This window comes from Gymnodraco acuticeps, unplaced genomic scaffold, assembly GCF_902827175.1.
Source record: "Gymnodraco acuticeps unplaced genomic scaffold, fGymAcu1.1, whole genome shotgun sequence".
Lineage (NCBI taxonomy): Eukaryota > Metazoa > Chordata > Actinopteri > Perciformes > Bathydraconidae > Gymnodraco > Gymnodraco acuticeps.
In genome coordinates, this window is record NW_022989810.1 from 1,631,886 (window position 1) to 1,640,092 (window position 8,207).

Consider the following 8,207-nt stretch of genomic DNA (forward strand, 5'->3'; position numbering starts at 1 on the left):
AAAGGAAAATCATATTTTGAAAGATTATTGATTCGAAAATAATATGATACAGTACAGTACAAGTACGTCTGGGTCTCTGTGTTTCATTCAAGCTTGGCTCTGTGTGTGCGTGGAACGAGCCATTTTGTGTGCGTGCGCGAGCGAGAGAGAGAGAGAGAGCGCACCTACCGGAGATTGTTGTTAGCTTCTGGTGCTAGCGAGCTAGTGGCCGGGTCTCAAACTGTTTGGTCACGATTAATGTAAACAATTATTTCCGAGGCACACGTACGTACGTAGCCTACGTACGTATATGATCATTATAGTTATAAAAAAATAAGAGTATAAATAAAAAAACAGGTATGAAATACTAGACAGTAAAAAAAGAATAAAGTTTAAAAGGGGAGTGATTTGTAAAATATCCATAAAGAAAAAGTAAATCTGTTTACAGTTCTGTTTCAAATGGGTGTTGAGAGATGTATCCATAGATCACCAGATTGATGCTTTTAACTTCAATATTTAAAAATAAATCTTCCCGAGGGATCATGCCCCCGGACCCCTCTATGTTAGGTCCACTCCCCACTCATTAAAAATAGCACTTTGACTTTACCCCTGCTTACACCTATATGCCATGAGCCAGGGGCGGACTGGGACTACAATTCAGCCCTGGAAACTGACCCAGTCCAGCCACATGAAATGTCAAATGTTAGAAATCCGCTGTTTATTATTTAAAGTTTTACGTCCGATTCGCTCCTTTTTTCCTCTCTGTACACAGCTCCAGTTTGGGCATTGACCTGTCATCAGATTTCATTTTTAGTTGCTGCTGTAGCGGAAGTTTAGTACAATTATGTTTGATGAAATACTCCAAATCTCCACCCTCCACAATTGCACTTGCTTCAGTTGCTTGCTACTTTTTAAGGGCGGTGATACAGTACGAACTGAAGTTGATGCGATTTGATTGGATTGTGAGGCATGACGTGGGCGTCATCTGATTGGTCAATCCCTCAATTTTTTTTCACCAAGGGAAGCCCATTTCGGCTAGACTCCTCTCGCAACAGAGAGTGCAATCTACTGTTTCACCATAACATCTAGAGGGGCGCTGTTTCACTCTTTGTAAAATACTCAATGAGAATGGGGGAGAGACGAGCCGGCAGAATAATTACCGAAACTAAACTAAGTGTTTTTATTTATTTATTAATATTATAACTACAATCCAAAAAACAGGGGAAGCCTGGCTTCCCTTGTTCTCCAGGAGAAAACGCCACTGAGTTCAGGGGATAATTCTCACCCACCTCTTGCTCTTGCCCTGCACTTGTATGTGCCAGTTGAGCTGGTTCTTCCAGCAGCTCAACTCTGTCCCTCATCATGAACGCAGGAGGCTGGCTGTATATCTGAACTCGCGCCCTCATCATTCTCTTCATCATCTTGCATTTGTTCTAAGCTGCTGCTGATAGTGCTTGTAGCTGCCAAAAAGGTCTGTCAATTTGCGACATTTATATGCTTCACCTGCGAGTGACTTCACCTTTTTTTCTCTTGCCTTCTCGGCCCACCTTTTTCTTTTCGTTTTCTTTGATTTGTATCCATGTTTTTTCATTCTCCCTGTCTGCCGCGGCGTCTAATCCCTTCTCTTCGTGTGGCCGGTCTTTCTTCTTCTTCGTGTGTTATTATTTGACAGATAAGAACCACACAACTGCATTAGCGGCCGCTGTCGCCATCTGTCGGCCGTCAGCGCAACTTAATAGATGACGTTAAACAATTTTTCTTTAAAGGGCCGGTGTCAGTACCAGATATGTTCGGCCTACCAAATATGTTCGGGTGTATTTCCGTCGCATCCGTCATCCGTCATATCCGTCATATACTCACCTCCCTCTGCTCCCAGCGCTATGCTGCCACACACCGGCCGTCTGCGGAACTGTAGCCGGAGGAACTCGGTACAGCTTGTTATGTGTGAACGATCTAGATCCCTCCGCTTCCCCATAATTACCGCGACCATTTTAACTTTCATGACAGAAATGGAGAGCTTTTATGCTGAGATAAAGCAGTACGTGCTCAATGGTGGTTACCACAATCTCACCATCGCCGCTGAAAAGCATGATAAAAGGAAGGCGTTAATTCGGAGGGCATCCAAACAATACCTGATCAAAGGTAAGTAACAGAATAAGACCATGGTTAAGTCACGAACATACGTTTTTATTATGAGGTATAAACCCCCTGTACATGTGACATCATCACATCCCTTTACTTATAGGGATCAATAAAGTATATATCTATCTATCTATTTATCTAATGGTGTTTTTTGGTGCAAAAGTGATCATACCTCTAATGGTTTATCATATTGCAATTCCAACATTTTTCAGTAAATCGCAAGGACTCCACAGCTTGTTTCTCCTTTTTTCTTTTATACACACTTTACATTACTGTAGTTGTTACGTCTAAACCACATTTGCCACTGGATTTCTTGAACAGCTTTTAGTCATAATGTCATCTCTACACATGTCTAAATGATTGTTTTGTTGTTCCTGTTGTGCCAGCTGGAGATTTGTACTACACATACAAGGACAATGAGAGGATGGTTGTGTGCACCAAGGACCAAATTATCAATGTCCTGAAGGAGTGCCATGATAACCTGGGTTCCGGAGGTCATGCAGGGAGAAGGCGCACCACCGAGAAGGTTTTGGCAACGTACCACTGGTCCACTATGCGGGAGGACGTGAAGAAATGGGTGGGAGTTTTTGACTGACTGACTGATTATTGATCTACAGAAATGTGTTGTATGTGTACATTGAAACAGAGTGAGACATGTGTGGATCTCATTGGCCCACTTCCCTCCACTGCTAAGGGCAAAAGGTACTATCATGATGGGCTGAAGCATGTGTAACCTCCTTTAAAGGTTCTAAACGTGAAGAATCTGGTTTAAAAAGAAAGGAAATCATTTACAGTGATTCTGTATATATTTACAACATTCTGCATTTTATATTGCAGATACATTCTAACAGCGACTGATCTGTTCACGAAGTGGGTGGTAGCAAAAACGCTCTACCACAAAACAGCTGTTGAGGTCTCAAAAAAGATTGTAAATATTCTTCTCGATTTCGGTCTTGTCGAGAAGATCATTACCGACCAAGGACGGGAATTTGTCAATGAGGTACAATAATCTATCTAATACAGTGTATGTGTTATGTGTAACAATGTAATACGATTTTTCAGGTAATTTGGTAATTGGTGTACACTAAACCATCTGCAGGTCAACCGTGGTGTTTTTGATGCACTGGGTGTAAAACACTGCATCACTTCAGCGTACCATCCCCAGTGCAATGGCCAAGATGAGCGTACAAACCAAAACATAAAAAAAGCACTTGCAAAGTACTGTGGAGAGGACCAGAATGACTGGGATTTACATCTGAGGGGCATTGTGGCGAGCATTAACACCTCAAAGCAGGTACAATGTTGTAACAAATGCAGATGGAAACATACTCAACAGAGATACTAAAAGGAATTTTTATGCTTTCAGAGGTCAACCAAGTGCACGCCCTATTTTGCCCAGTTTGGGAGGCCACCCTCGCGTCCCGGGTGTTATAAATGCTACAGTCAATGACAGGGATGATACCTCTGTTTTGGTGCCTGCTGATGAGGCAGAACAGCAGCTTGAGGCAAAGGCTGCAACCATTGCAGATTTGCACTCGAAGGTGAGAATAAAATGGCAATATTTAAAACATAATAACTCCTAAAAAATGCAAGCGTATGTTAAGGACTGTAAATGATAACTGTTACATATCTTTCTCAGATTTACCAGAAACATCCAAATAGCACAACAGAGACAGAAAATCTCTTTTGAAAAACGCAAGGGAAAGAATGTGAAATCTTTCCTGATTAACGTTGGAGATGAGGTCCTAAGAGCGAATAAGAGGAAGGAGGGCCGAAAAGGTGGAAAACTGGAGTGCAACTGGTTTGGCCCTTATGTGGTTTCCTCAATCACCAACAAGGGTGTGGCAACCCTGTTGAGCTCAACAGGAGCTCAGCTGAGACAGAGTGTGAGTGTGTCTCAGCTGAAGCCCTTTATCAGGCCTATGTTGAGAGGTATTTTGATTATCAATACAAGGACACATTTTAGGTATACTTCATGTGTGGTACTTCAATAATACTGTTTATTTTGTGTCTATCTAATAACAGCTGAACCGAAGTTGGATTCGGAGGGGTCAGTTGCTGACCACCAGTATGCCCTCTCTGGTGCGAAATACGCAAAGGATCTACATCCGATTCAAGACAAGCTGGTAGATATATGTTTACTTCATGCACAGTGATGGAGGTGCATTGTTTTGATTTTAATTTTTCTATGTTTTCTATTGGCTTGAAGTATGTTTTGCAATCTGTTATTTGCAGCTCAGCTATGTGCTAGACCACAATAGGCCTGGAGCAGAGGTCATTGTGAAGGAGGGTGATGTGTGCCTGACCAGAGAGGACTTTTGGAGCCTGGGTCTTCCTCAGTGCATGGAGTCAAATGTAGGTATACTTGAGCTTTCCTCCCAACTTCATCTTGTCTCAAATAAATGGCACAGGTAACTTACTGTTGTTACTGTTTCAGATTGGAAACACGTGCCTGAAGATGGTACAAGAAGCCACCCAAAGACATGTACGGTTTTCAACAGACATCATTGGCCTGCTTTTTTCTTTTGAATAACACATATTTTCTAAATAGCTGTTTAGTGGTGAAACTCCAATCTCGTGAAGTGTGGTTGTCTCTTGTTGTTGAACATACTTCTATGAAGATTTCATTTTTTTTGAAAAACTATCAATATAGGGCAAAGATATATACATCGTGGATATGTATGTGGTTCCTACCTGGAAGTCCAAAACAGCTGACGTGTTGGCCAGTTTTCCAGTAAGTTCCTGTTGCTTGAGACCTATGTTTCTTGAAATTGATATACAGCAACTTAAAATCCCTTGTTTAAAATACTAGGCTGACCAATTGGCCACCAAGGACATGGTTTTCATCCCTGCCTGGAGTCGGCAGCAAGGAAAGGCAGATCACTATTTGCTTTGCGTGAGTCTGTTCCAAATGATCTCACCAGCATGTACAAAATGAACATAAGTTGTGCTGTGTGGTTTTCTTCTGGTGTTTGATTATGTCTAATTTCAGCTATTTTGTCAATGGTTGACAGGTGATCAAGCCAGCAAAGAGAGAGTTATATTTGCTCGACCCTCTTAAGCCAGATGGCTTTGGGGACAATTCCTACAAGGACATATTTAGGTTTTTGTAGCATGATTACCCCCTCACCGTTCTGTGGCTTGTATGGGAGTTCTAAATAGTTTATAGTATTCTAATACTGCAGTAACCATCTTGTAGACCAGGGGTCTGAATCTGATCAAATTCATTTATAATATATCTCCATTTCCACAAAGTCTGGAGTGTCCTTAGTGGAACCAAAAGAAAAAGAGTCTGCAACAGGATGCTATGAATTATAATATTCATTTTGTTATAAGCCTTGTTCAAAGGTTGTTTTCAAGTTCAGCTTTGTTCAGCGGCTGGTAAACGTATTTTTGTTTGTTTTATTTTAGCCCCGTTCAGTGGCTTTCATAACTTTCCTCTTTTAAGGCATGCAATAGTTCAATGTAAGGAAATCCAAAAACATGAATTATATTGTGTATAGCGTTCCTTCACCAAATCAATTCCCATGTCTTATCATTTCTTTTGACAGTGACCTAGCGCACCGCATTGCTCCAGGTCAGTGGACAGTAAAGTTCGGCAGAGACGTCAAGGTACATTTCTCCACCATCTCATACACCTGCTTTCACATGTCTTTATTTTCCATTTGACCATGAACATCACTGTTATATTCCAAATTCTTACAGGGTTAGCCTCACCAAACCACGGGCAATGACTGTGGTGTCTTCATACTGATGGTAAATTCCTCCCTTGACACTTTTTTTTAAGGGGTTTTGTTAGTTTTTGAAACTCATAACTTAACAGATCTTTATCCTTTCACAGTATGCACTCAACTTCAGCACAGATGCTCTACTTTGGTTTACCGAGGTCAGTATTTATCCTCTGAGTTAGTATTTCAGGGGGAAGAGGGGGCTAACATTGAGTAGACAAATGATGAGGTTCCATTCATTTTCAACTTTATTATTGTTACATTTTCTTTTAGCGGGACATAGCACAGATCCGGAAATGGTGGTGCATTATGCTCATGGAACGGTACCAGATTGAAGGGTAAATCATACATTTTAAATGTTACTTTATAGACAACAGTTTCTTTGACACTGATTTACATTTTCATCCTGATATTATGTGATTTTTATAGCCACGGACAGATCCAGATTATTTAACACATGCATACATATTGATAATTGTATACACATGTAATTAAACAATCACATGACCCACACCTTATATTTTCCTTCAAAGGTCCAGTTTCAAAAGTCCGACATGTGCTTCATATTGGAGGTAATATCTTTTCAGTGAAGCAGTAACTGTTTTTTGTTTAAAAAACGACCTGTGATCACGGCAGAATTTCCAACTATTATGTCTCACTGCTTTTTTTTAACTTTATTGATAGCTGTTTTTTACCTCAAGGAGAAGAATAACAAAACATAAGAAAAATGTGTGTGATATATTCAACATTAATATTAAAAATGTGTCTTTTTGCTACCTGAAGCCCAAAGAATCTTGGTATTTCGATTGTGCTGGCAACAGTCTAGTCAATGTGTTGTTAAATATGTTTGATCTAGTCTGACCAATACTTCACAGCTGCCAAACTGTCTTCTCTCGGACCTTCTGATGGAAGTGGTTCTCCAGGAAGGTGACAAAGCGTACTCATCACTCACTCTAGTGTGTACCACCTTCAGAGACACAATGTCCACTGTGTCTTTCAGAAGAGGGGCCCACTTTCGCTGGCTTGAGAGTAAGTGATTCAGTGAAGGTGCAGCACTATACGACAGCTGTGGTGTCTATGCATATTTTTAATGGCTCTATTGAAATGCTTGTTTTACACAGGTGTTGCTACATGGAGTTTGTTCTCTGCTTCATACAAGCAGGATTTCAACGTCATGTACACCATTGACACCTGCCGTGGATGCTTGGAGCCTTACAAAAACTGCAAACCAGGTAGACTTCTTATTCTGGATAATAATGTTTATGTGTCATTACATATTTAGTGTGTTGTGGTCCTAGTGTGATTCAATTACAATATTTTCTTTTTCTATTCATAGGATATGTTGGGAAAGGTAAAAGAGGAGAATTGCAGGGCATCTACTCTGATGACCAACATCCAGGCTATTGCAGTCCCTTCTGCAACCAGATATCATAGGTAAAGATTAACTCACACAAACAAATGTCAGAATAGACTAAATTGTCACTGCAATTAATGAAGATCATCATTTGATATCTTACCTTCAAGTTTGGTTTTCCCGGACGCTGCCCGTCGTGGACTTCGGGTCGTGGACTTCGGGTCGTGGCTGAACCTGTCTCTGCAGTCCTGCCTTGGGTCATGCTGCTTCCCTGATGGCTTCCTCATATATTCTGAACAATCTGTGCTGTTTTCCTATCCACATGTAAAAGGAACTAGAAGGATTTCTTGATACTAAGGGCTGTAGAGAAAAGTTTGGAGCTTTTTCCATTAACGTTGAAGTTCAAATTCTCAATAAACACTTGAATGCTGTGCTGTCTTTCTATTTACTTGAATGTGTGAATTCATTCAGTTGGGTAGGTAAGCTTGGGATGGATATATGAAATATATACATACAAAAAATTAGAGACTCTTTCCAATGAAAGTAGCTAGCCGCAATAGCTCCAAGATTGCTATATCTAGTTTGTAGGTCGCCAAGTTGGCATCATTGACAGTTCGTCTCTTAAAGCCTCTAAAGCTCTGCAACAAAAAAGGATCATTATGAATGTAAATACTATACATGGTAATGCAGCAGGGCATAGTGCGATGAGGCAGGCAGGCAGAACCAGATTTATTTCTAAATATTTGTCGATCAATATTAGGCTACACTAATATAAGGCTACTAGTATTATGATATTACTGCAATAATATTCCAGTGGTGGCTGCTTAAGGTTGTTTCTGGCTCGTTTGATCCAAACATTGTCCAAAGCTCAAAATGTATTGTAATAGATGTAAGAATTCTCAAAATGTACAATATGTTTTGATCCAACACAATATTCTGATTCAATCCATATATGTTAGGGGTTTTTTTTTCACCAAAATAAATAGACTGCCTTCTCTCCAGCT

The 8,207-nt window shown here is 40.4% G+C and overlaps 2 long non-coding RNA genes across 2 annotated transcripts; both read left to right on the plus strand.

Annotated features, from left to right (window-relative positions):
• Nucleotides 1–2,637: 2,637 nt before the first annotated feature.
• On the plus strand, nucleotides 2,638–3,284 carry LOC117554366. Its single transcript, XR_004570263.1, has 3 exons — nucleotides 2,638–2,698; nucleotides 2,959–3,121; nucleotides 3,221–3,284. It is a non-coding gene; the product is annotated as an uncharacterized LOC117554366 (long non-coding RNA).
• Nucleotides 3,285–6,724: 3,440 nt separating this feature from the next.
• On the plus strand, nucleotides 6,725–7,391 carry LOC117554363. The gene is made up of 4 exons (XR_004570262.1): nucleotides 6,725–6,878; nucleotides 6,971–7,081; nucleotides 7,186–7,283; nucleotides 7,374–7,391. It is a non-coding gene; the product is annotated as an uncharacterized LOC117554363 (long non-coding RNA).
• The last annotated feature ends 816 nt before the right edge of the window (nucleotides 7,392–8,207 follow it).